General features: G+C 31.7%; 1 protein-coding gene and 1 non-coding gene across 7 annotated transcripts in view; one reads left to right on the top strand and one right to left on the bottom strand.

The window, feature by feature from the left end:
• LOC123684724 (mucin-17-like) overlaps positions 1-15,170 on the top strand; it is a 50,869-nt gene that overhangs the window by 12,721 nt on the left and 22,978 nt on the right. The gene's annotated exons all lie outside the window — the stretch shown is intronic.
• Positions 432-503, bottom strand: Trnac-gca. Its single transcript has one exon. It is a non-coding gene; the product is annotated as a tRNA-Cys (tRNA).

Raw genomic sequence — 15,170 nt, 5'->3', positions numbered from 1 at the left:
TTAATGACTAATAGAGCGATCAGTTCGGAGTCAAGCGCTAAAAAACGTATAGTTAGTACATACTATAGTTTATGGTAATGCTTCGTATATTATAGAAGTATTGATATTCGATGAAACTGATATAGAGAAAATAACGCATCACATTCATATAAATGTCTTTTTATAATTTACAATGATTACGTGGATATTATTTCATCAAATGAAATGATATCTTACAAAAAAGGCAATGAGCATCACAAACATTTAGAAATAATATTTTTTGGACAATAAGTATTGGAGTATTCGCTGTTGGTAAAACATGCAATTAATTCAATTGACTTTTTGGCGAGTCTTTCTCGAGCCAAGATATGTTTATGACCTTATGATAATATACTATTAAATACAAATAATCCCTTTTGTTATTTTGATTCTAATTGGCAAAAAAAATATTCAGGGGACACCCGGGTTTGAACCGGGGACCTCTCGATCTGCAGTCGAATGCTCTACCACTGAGCTATATCCCCTTTTGATATTGATTTGTATATAGTCTGTTATGAGTATAGTATTACTCCTAATAGGTTGAAAGTAATGACTTTTCATATACCTATCGATTTTATCAGAAAATAAATCAATTCCATAAACAAATGTTTATGGTTATGACTACTATTATATTAGATATTTCTTTCGGAGCGCTCGTCACCGAACAAATCGCTCTATTATTTCATTACAATGTCTGTATTTTTCCAATTTTGAACCAGGAATGCGGTCTCAAACGATAAGATTCCACACATTGATGACAAATCAATAGTAAAATTCAATTATGTCCGTCCGGTTTACCGGTCTTAAACAAGATAACTGCCGAACGCAAAGAGTTACTTAGGTAGAAATTATCAGTGAATCAAAATTTTGTACGACCTTATCATTATCAATCATTGATTTCATCGGTTGATTTACCTAAATAGAAGCGTAATGAATTTATGATATATACACTAGGTAAAAATCATTTGAAAAGTTCATTATTGTTTTTTGTCGCCGAGTTTAAGTAGGTACTCAAATAAATTATATTGATGGTATGTTTTATCCATACTAAAGGGTCTGAAGTAATTTTCGTTGGCAGAATAATGGTGATGATTCAAATCAGAAATTATGTAGGAGGAACCGATTGAAATTTACAAATACTATAATTGCCTAGACTAGCTACAAACGTTTAATAATGTGTTGTGTGGAAATAGTTGATTCGAGAATCAAGATTATAATTAGAGATTGGCATTTGTCGTCCACTCAAAGGAATATGCAATTCACCATGCAAAAAAAATTGTAACCGGAGGCATATTCTTGAAACTGATTGGTAAAAAAGTTGATTATGGAATGATATTAACGGTGAAGTGATACTACGAAATAATTTCCTGTTTTAGACGAATAATAATTACCAACATACGTATTTCATTGACCAATTACCGATATATTTTTGATAACTATGTCAATCAACCTTCGTATGAAACTAGATACTAACCTATTTCTAAACAAATTCGGAGAACAGAAATAAAGGTATATCAGGATCTTCAACAAATTTAATTCATAATTTGCAGTAATGAATGAAATTCAAAATTACGTAGACCAACCTAAAATTCACACGTTTATATACGGTAGTCTGTCAGTTGATATGACATGAAGAAACATTACCTAAATTGGGCATTAAATTTCACCTACGACTGTACCACTTTCTAGGGAAGTAAATTATGGAATAAATGAAGTGATTTGTTCATTGCACAATTTAATCTTGCTGGTAATTATATAATTATACGTCTTAATTCCGTTACTTACAATTAGTTTCATTATGTCCAATTTTGGATATTTAGTCGACAAATTTAAGTATTCGTATGTAATAATTATTATCGAAATTTTGAGCGAAATTTCACATTGACATATAGATAGTTTTCAATATTTGCACAGGTTTACCGGCTAGAGTTATTTATTATTTCGTCACGAAGTCTGTCCCTGTACCTACCTGAATTTTGAGCCGGGAGTGGTCTCAAATGATAAAACGATTGAACGTCACCCTGTAGATATCTCGAAAACAAAGCGTTTGCGGGCCGATGTATAGCACATTTCATTCTGATAATTATTCAAGGAACCTGTCATTTTCTTCGTACTTCCAAATTCCAATTTAGGACCATCCTGTATAAAGTAAAAACAATCGAATCGGTAACAAAAAAATGCTATTATTTCTAGTAATTTTTGGTTTAAACTTCGTTATCAAACCTTTCTTTCTCACATTACAGATATGAGTTGTCGTCAAAAAAATTTTTTTTACACCCCCCAAGAAAAAAGAGTTTAGAATAAAGCCCAATATTCACTTTTAGTGACTTGTCGATAACACAAGTACGGACTGAGAAAATAATATTTTTATGTTACATATTGTTAAACACCGTCTGTACGTAAAAATTTCAAAAAGCTTATTTATCCTCGAAAACTACATTGAAACCTTATCAAACAAGTCTATCGGCAGTACTGCCACACTTCGCATCAATATTTTATATACCATTGAATATTTAGATATTTTTCAATCTACAATAAACACGGGAAAACTGGGAATCTTCCAATAGTGTGATGATAATAATAATAATAATAATAGTTTATTGAACATAAACATTGATCGCAGAGGCAAGAGACTGTACGCGATTAATAATTTACAATTCTTGAAAGATTAACAGTATCTATAAAAAAATATGAACTTCTGCGAAGATAAAATAAACCAAAATTCCCTTATATTTTAATTTAAGAATAAACTCGCAACAACCATATTTGCACCACCCCAACTTTTCTCATGTGACATTGAAATGCTCCACCTCAGGCCAGTATTCCATATTTTATATCAGATTGACAAAGGGCAGTATATAATATCAACAGTTTTCTTTCATCTAGGTATTCTCTGAGGTATCTGAATCTTGAAAGAAGACGTCTTAGTTTTTCCACTAAGCTGTCTATGTGCTTGTCCCATTTCAGCTGTCTGTCAATTGTTATACCCAAATACTTCATATACTCAGCTTTAGGGATTGATATATTGTTGTCAACTTCTTGATTTCTATACTTGGAAGTCCTGTTTCATTATATGTGAATGGTAGATATTTCGTCTTTTTTTTATTGATTGTTAACTTATTTTTTTTTTGAACCATTGCATTATATTGTAAAGATCTTTCTCAGAATTGGACTTGAGGTTTTCCCAGGAGCTGTCTTCGTACAATATTGCAGTATCATCTGCAAAACTGATGATTTTGCCTTTCACATTCATAAAGAGTAAGCTGTTCTTATAAATAATAAACAGAACTGGTCCTAATACGGTTCCTTGTGGAATACCATACTCGACGGATCTTTTTCCACTAATATGACTATCTATTTTTACAGACTGTACCCTATCAGTCAAGTACTCCTTGATTAAGTCATATGCATTTCCTCGGAAACCATAATGATGTATCTTACGGAGGAGAATTTCATGGGAGACCGTATCGAACGCTTTTTCGAGATCTATAAAATGTCTTTACGGATTTCAATAAATAATAATTAGAAAACATAAAAATCCAAACATAATAACGAAAAAAAAATAAGACGAAAGCACAGAAATTTGGTCAGGAGCTTTTTAGCGCTCGTTCATTCATGTGCCACTTGCACCTATAGAGACCACATAGGCAACTGTATATAAGTAAGTTCATAGGACGCTTGTCTTAGTCGACAATGAAATTGAAGGATTTCTTATGAAGTCAAACATATTTTTTTGATAATACTTAATAATAATAATAAATTGGCCTAATTCAGTAACAATACAACAAAGTACCGAGGTGAAGTCCTTCCTCAATTAAGCAAATAAGCAATCAACAATGATGTATGTTTCTTTTATAAAGATTACCCAAATATGTAAATATTAACAAATATCACATGAGTAATAAACCATGTAAAGCAAGTATATATGTATAAATTTGCAAATAATTGGAACCAATCTCCAGCCCATTTATGAGAGAACATCACGAGCTATTTAACTTTCATAATGCAGTATCTTCAGGGCTTCGATCTTTTGTAATGGATCATTCTTGCCTATACTTTCAAATTTTTTGCGGTACTTTCATTATGTCATAAAATTTTGCTTCTCACCTCCTCAATAGAAATCCTGACAAGACATAAATCCGTTGCATTTAATTTGAACTTCCAAATTAACAATATGGTGAAAGTACCGCAATATTGAACAGGGAGACTAAAATACGATCACTTCAATCATTATTACCTCACAATGTGCAGTGCAAACTTCGTGGAGTTAAACATAATGTACTTTTCTATATATCTTCCGATAAGCATTATTCGATTTTATGTAACTTTCAGGTCAGTTCATATCCGTTGACCACTCCTATATATCTATCCATTTTAAAAACTCTGAAACTCTGCGATATCGAATGTTATCTGTGTAATGGAACAATTAATGGTTTCACAACTAATCCCATACTTAATGAAGTCGTGACTTGGGCAAAAATGTGACGCCTGCTTTGATCGATTATACTTATATACGTCAAAGCTTGTTGATTGAAAAATAGCAAGGTGGTCTTTTGACTCCAAGCTCTGGAGCCAGGTTTCATTTAAGAGCAAGGACAATATATTAGTTACCGTTACTGAAAAGACATACGTTTATAGAGAAACACTTTTGGTAACTATTGTGTGTTGGTTTTATAGTTCGCATAAAGGATGTGGATCATTTCCATTTTGAACAGCGTCTAATAAAATTATTTTAATATGAGCTCGAGTGCGTTTCGTACCCTTGTTGTTTTTTATCATTTTTTATATTCGTTTTATTATTCAATAACCTTTTACCTCAGAAGCTTTGAGTATATGCAAGTTATCAGAACCGACTCAGGCAGATTGCTGTTAATTTCTTTCCCAGTCCGTTGCTCTAACTTCCAACTTTAGAAGTATAGAGAGGTAGCCTTAATCACAAGCTCAAAATGAAGAGAAAGACGAAATATAGAAGCCCATAGTCAAGGCCGGCGGTAGGGGTGAAACAGTGAAGCGATCGTATCAGGCGCCTCAATTTGAGGGGCGGCAATTCGGCCCAGTTTGCTGGCTGCATATCTCTTGATTCTTAATAACAACATCAGGTTGTTTCGATCTGATGCGTTTGTCAACATTAATTGCGATAAAAATCTCTAAACCGCCTTCACTAAGCCGCCTGAATAATAAATAACACATGGCAGCCCCACCAATATCAACAGAATTTTGAATTACCCTCATTGGAAGAGGGATAAAATCTTTATAAAAACTGCACTACTTCGCTTTAGAATTATTTGGAAGCAGATGCTCACACATTCAACATTGATTTTGTATTCGAATTTATAGTTACTATTGAATGCCAAATGTTTTCAGCGGTATACATTCTTGTAATCCCATGTAATAAAATGTTTTCGAAGCAATACTGGAACTTTGCATATCCTACCGCCCTTAGTATTTTGTGGAGTAATAGGTAATTATTCATCGATTGTACATAGTATCATGTGGAAGTTGTTTTTTTTGTTTACGATATACTATGTATATTTCGATATTTTTGACTTATGTATAATAATAATAATAATAATAATTTTATTTAATCCTTTAAGACACTACATGGTGTATAGGACAGGTCACAATAAGAAAACTAAACAACTAAGGAGTCACATAAATACTCATTTACAGAATAGAAACCTTTTTTTAAGAGAAGGTTCTTGATTTCTTTTTTGAACAATTTTAAATTCAAAGACTTCACAGATGGTGGCAAATGATTGTATAACTTAATACTTCGGTACAATGGAGAGCATTCAAATTTATGGGTCCTATGTTTAGGTAATAGAAAAATTTGCGTATTTCTAGTTACATAATTATGATGACTTGATAATTTCATCCATTTGTCTTCATTTTCCTTTGCGTATAGTAAGCATTTGAAAATGTATATCGAGGGTAGGGTTAAGATTCCATTCCCAATAAAGACTGGCTTACAAGACGCTAACATATTGAGGTTGAATATTGTACGTAATACCCGTTTCTGAGCTACAAAAACTCTGGAGAAGTCAGGGCTACTTCCCCAGAGCAAAATGTTATAAGACAGATGGCTATATACCAGGCTGTAGTATACACTCATTACAGAGGACCTAGGTAAAACATTCCTAATTCTAGCGATTGCAAACACTGAATTGTTTAATTTTTTACATAACACGTCAATATGAGTAGTCCATCTTAAATTTCTGTCCACATGGATTCCAAGAAATTTAGTTGTTTCTGATGTTGTGATAGTGTTATCCCCACATTTCAAACTAAAGGTACTAACTTCATTATTTTTTATAGAGAAGTAAACGCATACAGTTTTATCAACGTTCACCATCAAATTGTTTGAGCGGCACCAGTTTACAAATTCCCACATAATAAATTCACAGGTGCTCCGAAGTTCCTCAGGACTCCCGCCAGAAACCACCACAGACGCATCATCAGCAAATAGCGTTATTAAGAAAGAAGCTAATTTTATAGGCAAATCATTTATGAATAATATAAATAAAAGGGGTCCTAGCACGGATCCCTGAGGAACTCCAAGACCAATATCGTGATTTTCAGAATAAGTAGATCCTACTTTAACAGACATAGTTCTTTTTTTTGTATTTGTTCTGTTTTGCTATTTTATTTGATTCAAAAACCTTGGTGTAATATTATAATTATCTATATTAAAACATTTCAATATTCATTCACTAGAATTCATTCATGGTTGCAAGATTCTTCGTCGGAAGAAAAATGTTCTGTATTATCATCGATGCAGGTGCTTTTTTTTTTGGAGGGGGTAGGTTATGAGGGAGGTCATATTGTTTTTACAGCAGGGGCGTCGAAAATATTTGGTTTTTTTGAAATTCTTCTTGAATTTTCCATGATTCTGACGACGGTAGAGGAAGTTTTGATCAAATTCAAATTCTGCATGAAACTTGAAATTGTTATTTTATATCTGAATACAATATCTCGATTTCATTGGAACTGTGTTCATGAAAATATTTGTCAATTTTTCTTATGTTCTGCGTGAATTTTTGAATCTTTGAAATTTTGCAAGAAACTAGAAATCATTATTTTACATCTGAATGTAACATTTCATTTCGATAAAATTGAACACAAGACTATGCTCCTAGAGGGATTTTGCCCTTGAGCTTAATCGAGATCTGAACCAACCCTGAAAAAATCAAGTTTCTAAGTCTTTCCGTTCTGGAGTTACCATGTTTTCGGCCAATTGTTTTTGAAAACGAATTTGTCGGACCTTAGATATCGTTTGAGATAATTCCCGGTTCAAAATTAGAAAATAATAGACACCAGGGTGAAATTATAGTTCGTTAAACGATAACCCTGATTACATAATGGCAGTTTGCTGAACATATTTGTGGATATATCCCTTTAGCAATCTCTTTAGCAGGAATAAATTTTTCACGTATTTTCTCTTGAACAAAATTTTCAAAAATGACACATTAATTTTTCGTAGATTATATTATCTTGAAATCTTTATTTATTTATTATTCACTTGATTGTAAGATGAGTTTCAAAGATGTACGAAGATGCTATTAGGTGTGAAAAAGGTACTGCAACAGTACATTCCTCGATTTTTTCAATAAATTTTGTATAAAAGCATCCTTTACGGACTATTATTAATGCAGTGGCTTAGTAATATAACCATTTAAAAAAGTCGATAAAATACTAAATAACTTCACAAACATTATAAACATTTTAATCATTTGATATCATAAGACAGAAGTTTCTAATATGTAGGTAGATGTTGATGCAAGGAGACGAACATGATAACAAAATTGCAAAATGAGAGATGCTTTTACATTCTAATTAGACGAGATATATAGTTTTTATGTTCTTCGATAATGAACCACTTCTGATGAAGCTCTGCCATTTATTCATTATAATTTCGCAAACATAAGATTGAACCTCAGGCAATAAAAACAGTAATCATCTGTGCTAAACAGGTGAAATGCATTATTGAGTAGGTATACTTATCACCCCCATATTTGATAGGTAGAAAATAAGTTAACAACTGACTCAAACTATTTCAATCGAAGATCTATTATTCAACAACATAAAAGTTCCAGCGCTAAGAGAATGTGGGAAGATTTTGATAGTTCACTTTCATATATGATTCAAGTGAAATGATCTGAGTTTTTAACATGATCACATAACAGGTGTACTGGCTTGCTGTCAGGAACTCTTGGGCGCTTTTTTTCGATACTCTCCTTGAATTTCTTATAGTTCAGGTGAATTAAATAAACCCCAATATCTTGTACATATTCTACTTTCCAAATCAGATGGAATTTAGTAGGTGTACTGGCACAGTTTTTTATGAGTTGAAACATTCTATTAGATGAAAGAAATGATGGAGTCTTGTGGAAAATTTTTCATGGGAAAAATACTGTGAAAGTTGGGCATTATTATTATTATACAGGGTTAGAACTATTTAGAGAGGCTCTACACCTCTACAGAGATATCGGAAACCGTTAGAAACACAGGCTGGCTTAAATTACAAAAAAAAGTTGCGTGCTATAGGGATGAGTGTGTTGGTGTGAACAGATCTGAAATATCTCCAATGGTTTCCGAGATATCTCGAAAAAACTAAAAATTGAGATTTTCTTTTTTCTTCATAACTTTATAATTGCTTCTGGAGATAACTTCACGAAATTCGGTTTGTAGCCATCATCCAACATAGAGATTCTAATGGTGTTGTCAGATTTTTTCTGTTTTCCATTGTTTCAGAGATGCGAGAGTCAATTTTTTTTTCTTATGGACGCCATATTGGTTCTTCTTATGAAGTGAGGTAAAGAAAAATACGAATTCAACAATGTCTTACACTCTACAAAAATATCCAGTCTAGCTACACAAATTTGAACTTACTCTTTGTTTTTTCTTTAAGTAGTAGGCTGGCGCCATAATTGTCCAATTTCTTGTTACTTCGTTCAGTTGTTATGTGAAACCATCACTTAATTTTTGTAAAATCCTTAATCATGTTTGATAAGAAACGTCCTATTGATACCAATTCTCTACATAGCGTGGCAATGTCTGTAGAAATTGTTCTACATAATTTAAAAAAAAATCTCTAGTGATGGTTTCACATAATAACTGTAAACAAAGTTATTTGACAATTCTGGCTCCAGCCTACTACTTAAACTAAAAAATAAAAAGGAAGCCTAGATATTTATGGAAATGCAATGATCTTCTAAAGAGATTGCCAGTTGTACGCTATGTAGAGTTTTGGTATCAGCATGATTATGTAATTAATAGGACATTACTTACCAAACATGATTAAGGTTTTTACAATAATTAAGTGATGGTTTCACATAACAGCTGAACGAAGTAGTTCAATTTTTTTTTCGAGATAGTTCTAACCCTGTATATATTCAGATTATATCGTCTACATCCCATCGAAAACAACGGTCCAGACTGATTTTGAATTTGGCTTCAATGAAGAAGTGATTGCTGAGGTTGAAGGTTATTTCGAAAATAAAAAGACTCTTTCTACGGATATGGTTTGGAGAAGTTAGAGGACCATTGTAGTACATGTAACGCTATCGAATGTGTCTATGTCGACGAATAATGCAGAATTTTTGAGAAAAAATGTGTTTTTACAAGAAATATTAAATGAAATGTGATTAATTGAGAATATCACATTTGTTCCTTTATACAGTATACAGTTTTGTAGTCTTCAGGGGCGAAATTGGCGTTTCAATAACGAGCGCCCAATAGCTCTTGACTTCATGTTATTGCTTCACTAATTTTTTTTTATTATCGTGAAATTAGCTTTAAAACTCTCATTAATACATGCACCAACTGAGCTCTTGGAGATATATGAGTAAGTTGATGTGAAATGTGTTTAATAAATTACATGTGGTCCCCATGGGCGCAATTGGCGTCGTAATGAACGAATTGCATGAGTTGAATCTGAGCTGGTAATAAAATAATACCCAACCTTGAGTGAAAATATAATATTTTTCTCATGCATTAGAGTGCTTGAAAAACTGGCGCAATTAAGTGAAGAATGTTGTGAGCCCCGAGGTATTAACAATAAACTCACTATCTCCTGCTTGACTATCACCTTGCTCGTCATTACAAATCAAAGCATCCAATCTGCACGCAAATCAAACTGTCTTCCACATCTTCCTCAACATCATCAATCTCATCGCTGTGGATAAAACATTCTTATTGCGAAATCAATTTATGGTTATAATCCTCTAGCAAGTTTAAAAAGTGATCTACAAATATAATTGTTGTTTGCTCAGAAGCTACCCATTCATCCTCGTCTTGCGTAAGATAATTCTACTGAAGTCTTTTAGCGTCCAACATAAAGATAAATCATTACTTGAAAAATCTGGATGCGTTGTAGTGAAAGTAATTTTTTTTGAATTACACACACGTATGATATGACCTCGTAGTATTTAGTCTTGATACTTGACATGTTGCATCCACGAGATAGGAAGATTATTCAATCATCAATCATGAAATGAACGTGACTTGGGACTAGTACAAATCATTCATTAATATGGGATTTACTGCTATTGAAAACAATCTCTCACCATATACTTCATGGCTGCATTGAATTTGGTCCTATTAAAATACTTACATAGCATTAATCGCTAATATTCCTAGTGTCATGGGTCACAATCATTGCACTTTTAATTGAATTATATTCAGTTTATACCTCTTGATATAAAAAATTACACTTCTCTTTCTTCCCTCTTTTCTTATTCTAATTTTTGTCCTTGTTAAATTTTAGTTTACTCTATTTTTTTTGCCTTACTCATTTAATATATCATGCATTCCCTCATTATTTGTTCTTCCATTTTTCTCTCATGTTTTGCTAAATAATTTTCTCTAAACATCATTCAGGCTTTTCATTCCCCTATACTTACATATGTCCATATTCTTCATGTTGATCTTTAATAATTTCTTTTAACAATTTTGCAGTTATTATACATACTCGTATATAATTGATTACTTCCTACTTTCTTCTTCTATATCTCTCCTTCCAACTTGCCAACTTCTTTTTCACTTAACTTTCGTTGCAATAATTCAATTTGATTATTATTAAATATATATTCCGTTTCTTTTTCTTTCATATTATTCATCAAATTATTCTTTTTTTTATTTCCCTTTTTAGAAACCTCCCTTGATGATTCATCTGATCTTATATTTGATTTTCTTGTTGATGTTGAGTCTTCTTTATTCATTATTCTGTCCATCTTGTTCATTTAATTTTTCACAAATCTTCAAATATTTTTAACATATTTTACTTTTTTTTTTTCATTTATTTTGTATGAAAATTCTTCTTGCATTTCATTTATTTTGGTACTAAACATTTCATTGAGTGCCATTAAACTATCTTCTTATCCATTCGAATTAAATTATCTGCCATTTGAGTTTTAATTTCTTCCTTGAAATCTTTCATTGCAGGTATTCAAATAAATTTTTTTTACTGAGGAATAATATTTACAAAATCATCTATCTACATTGTATATCTGAATTTCCTTTGAATATAACGTACTAAACAAACTAAGATAAATTTTATTTAAATTTTGATTGATTATAATGAATTTATGATTGAAAAATTCATCACACTAAGAATGAAGGAAAACTGAAGAAAAAAGCATGAACATTCAAGTATTGTTCATATCGAATTTCCAGAGTATCGTTTCATCAGAACTCATTTAGATAGAATAATCGACAACAATGACATAAAATAAATCATTTCTCATATAATATATTCATTCAACAGTTCTGTGGTATCCAATAAGAGTATGAATGACGAGAGCTAAAAAGCTCAAAATGTTTTATTGAACATCCAATATAATGATTTTTTTCAAAGATGTTTAATATTTGCCTCGTGGTTAATATATCTCTTTGACAATCATAAAATCTAATCTCTGCAGAACTGGAAAGAAAGAAAACCATGTGAATTTTTTTCTATTTTTATCAATTCAACTTCGACATTTCAGATTTGAGTCTGCAGTTGAGATCCAAGCATTTATCCGCAGGTATTGAACAAATGAAAGTGTTTCTACCTCAATAATACAGTTTTATTGAATGCATAACTTTATGTGCTCTACATATTTTAGAGTGTACGACCTTGTTCATAACGACTAGAACGAGAACCATACCAAAGACTTTAAGCAAGTTCAAAAGTACTATAATAATTATGATATTTATATCTTTGCGTTATAAAGTTTAACTTCTGTATTTACGTCAGATGGTCGGTCACCTACAATAATTTTCAGTTAATGTAGCATGAAACCATCAATGTTACCTTAGATCTTTGTTCCATACAAAACAGGATGAACGGTTTCATTTCAAGAAACTCCACCTTGTTGAAAATGTTAACCAGTTTTTGTTTATTGCTACTGACTGGTTTAAACTCTCGCTTTTTCTGAACGATATTTTGTTGAATTCGAGCTAGTAATCTTTCCTGTTTTAAAATTCAATCCGGATTTCTTTGTTTGAAATGATCAATTTTTTTATACATGGACGAGCTAGACTAAAAATTTCATCCCTGGATGCAGAAAAGGTCAAGTAAAACACCGGTTCTGGGACATCCTACAATTCTAGAAATACAAGGTACTACTACAAGTAATAAAATTAACATTCGAACAAAAATATGACCACTAAAAAAAACATTCCTATAAATTATATTTTTATATTCTGATAGTAGGATAATAGGTTCTTAATAATATAATATAATATTTTAATTATAGTTTTGATTGAAATCGTTGAATATTTTCTGATGAGTTGAGAGATTCTGATATATAGAAAAAACAATGAACTTATCTCCCACAAAGTGTTTATAAGAAGATCATGAACTTGGACAACTCGAATTCATCACAACTCAAGATTTTCAAATTAGAAGCAATATTTTTTATTATTTCAGTCGATTCATTGTACTAAAATAGTGAGAGTTACTTAAGCAAACCCTATACCTGAAATAAGTTATCGAGGAAGAACTTTTGATGAGGAAAAACGCAATTTCTAACTGTGTGGAGTAGTCTGCGACTTCCGAAAAACAAAGAATGAAACTAAAATTCGATTATTGTATAACTATTTTACATCTCATGAATTATAACTAATTTTTCGTTGGCATTGTTGAGAAATCCATAAACCAATACAATTTACAGTTACGAATAATTCATTACAATTCTTGAAATGTCAAGTTCAGTTATCGAAATATCATCGAATTTTTGTTTCTTTCGGTTTTCCGGAAGTCACAGACTAGTCCTCACAGTTAGAAATTGTGGTTTTTCCTCATTTAAAGTTCTTCCTCGATAACTCTTAAAGTACTCATTTAGGTATAGGGTTTTCCTAAGTAATCTCCACTCTTTTTATACGTAGAATCGACTGGAATAATGAAAAATATAGGTTCTAATTCGAAAATCATGAGTTTTGATGAATTTGAGTTGTCCAAGTTCATGATCTTCTGATGAACACTATGTACACTTTTTGCCAAAATCGCGAAGAGGTTTATAATACTACGTATTTGCAGCATCGAAAATGATAAAGGTTTTTCCTGCCTTCCTGCGGAAATATTAAAAAAAATGTGAATCCTCCTCGCCACCATTTTCTTCATAAAAATCCCATTAACTCATGAACCGTCTGGTTTTCACCAAGGTACGGCTGAAATTGTCGTCAAAAGAGCTATCTAAAGATGCAATAATATACTGGGTGTGCCATTTCCAGTATAACAGGAAGTTGCAGAGATCTGAAAATATTTTAGGGAGAAAGATCATTGTTTCAAACCCCAACAAAATTTTCAGCTCGAACTCATGAGTACTTCTCCATAAACGTTTAATAGGCCATCATTTTAACGCACACAAATATTTTTCAGTTCATATTGGAAATTTGAATTTTCTGGAGATCAGTACAATGACATCAGGTATTTTTCTAGATTTATATAAATGTTATAATTATTCGAATATTGAATGACTGATATAAAAAATCAACTGAATTGTTACCAACTATAATTTCAAGAATTCAAATATTGGAAGTAATGCGACATTTTCGTTTCTATTATGATTACATAATTTTAGTACCTACTAAAGTATTCGACTCTTTTCTAATGGTTTAGCGTAATGGAGAACTAAGGTAAACTATATGGAGAAAACTATTTCTGTAACAGAAGATTGAATAACCGAATTCAAATGGCGGAAAAACAGAAACAATTTGGGATAAATGTCTTTTCAATGGAGCTCTTGTTATAAAGAACGATTTACTGAAATTTAAGAACTGTGTTTGTATTGTATGGAACCTAGCCTTTGTTTTTGGCGAAAGCAATTCCTAATTATTTTGTTTTGATGCGGATGTTAAACAATTTGATACGCCATTTCATGTAACGACGAAACATCTCACTTTCGTCCATTATATCAGTTCTGATTCAATGCAGTAATCGGCCTTTTGTTCGAAAATTGCTTTCAAACATGCAGATTCAGCGCAGTTCGTAGGATATCATTTGAGAACTCATTTATGAGGAAATTTCTTCCGGAACCTATTTCCGGATTATACAACACCTATATAAAAATAATAACAAATCCTAATTTTCATAATTTCTAATAAAGAAAATAACAATTGACTTTCGACGCTCTGTCTTCAACGGTTCGCATTTTAACTGATTTTGGTTGAAATGATGTGTTGTATTGGATTTTCGATCTATTTACATATGTATACAGGATGTCCCGGAACAACGTGACTTTTTCTCAGGTGTGAAGTATACAAAGAAGATTCAGGAATGACTTAATTCATTTCTCTAAGGCCTCCTTGAGAATATATGTGTTCTAAATGGTATACTCCTATATTTCACTTTTTTTGTGACAACTTCCGAATGATAATTCTGGTAATTTTTTAATTTGAGTAAATACAAATATAGATGGTTTGTTCCGAATACTTTTCTCATAAATCTTCAATGCACTGACTGACCCCAGCACTTAATGGTTAAAAACTTTTTTTCGATTGAATATATCAGCGAAATGCACTGTTTTAGAGTTACAGCGTTTTTTATGAATAAATATCAAAATATTTCCTTTGCACTCGAAATATAAGTTCTGGTTTCTTTCATATCGCCTCTCAATGGAAATTTATTCTTCCAATAAGCAATATCCATGAAAAAATCAAACTGCATTTTC

Source organism: Harmonia axyridis, chromosome 7 (assembly GCF_914767665.1).
Source record: "Harmonia axyridis chromosome 7, icHarAxyr1.1, whole genome shotgun sequence".
Classification (NCBI taxonomy): domain Eukaryota; kingdom Metazoa; phylum Arthropoda; class Insecta; order Coleoptera; family Coccinellidae; genus Harmonia; species Harmonia axyridis.
The sequence above is the reverse complement of the archived record's forward strand: the minus strand, read 5'-3'. Positions and strand labels throughout refer to the sequence as shown.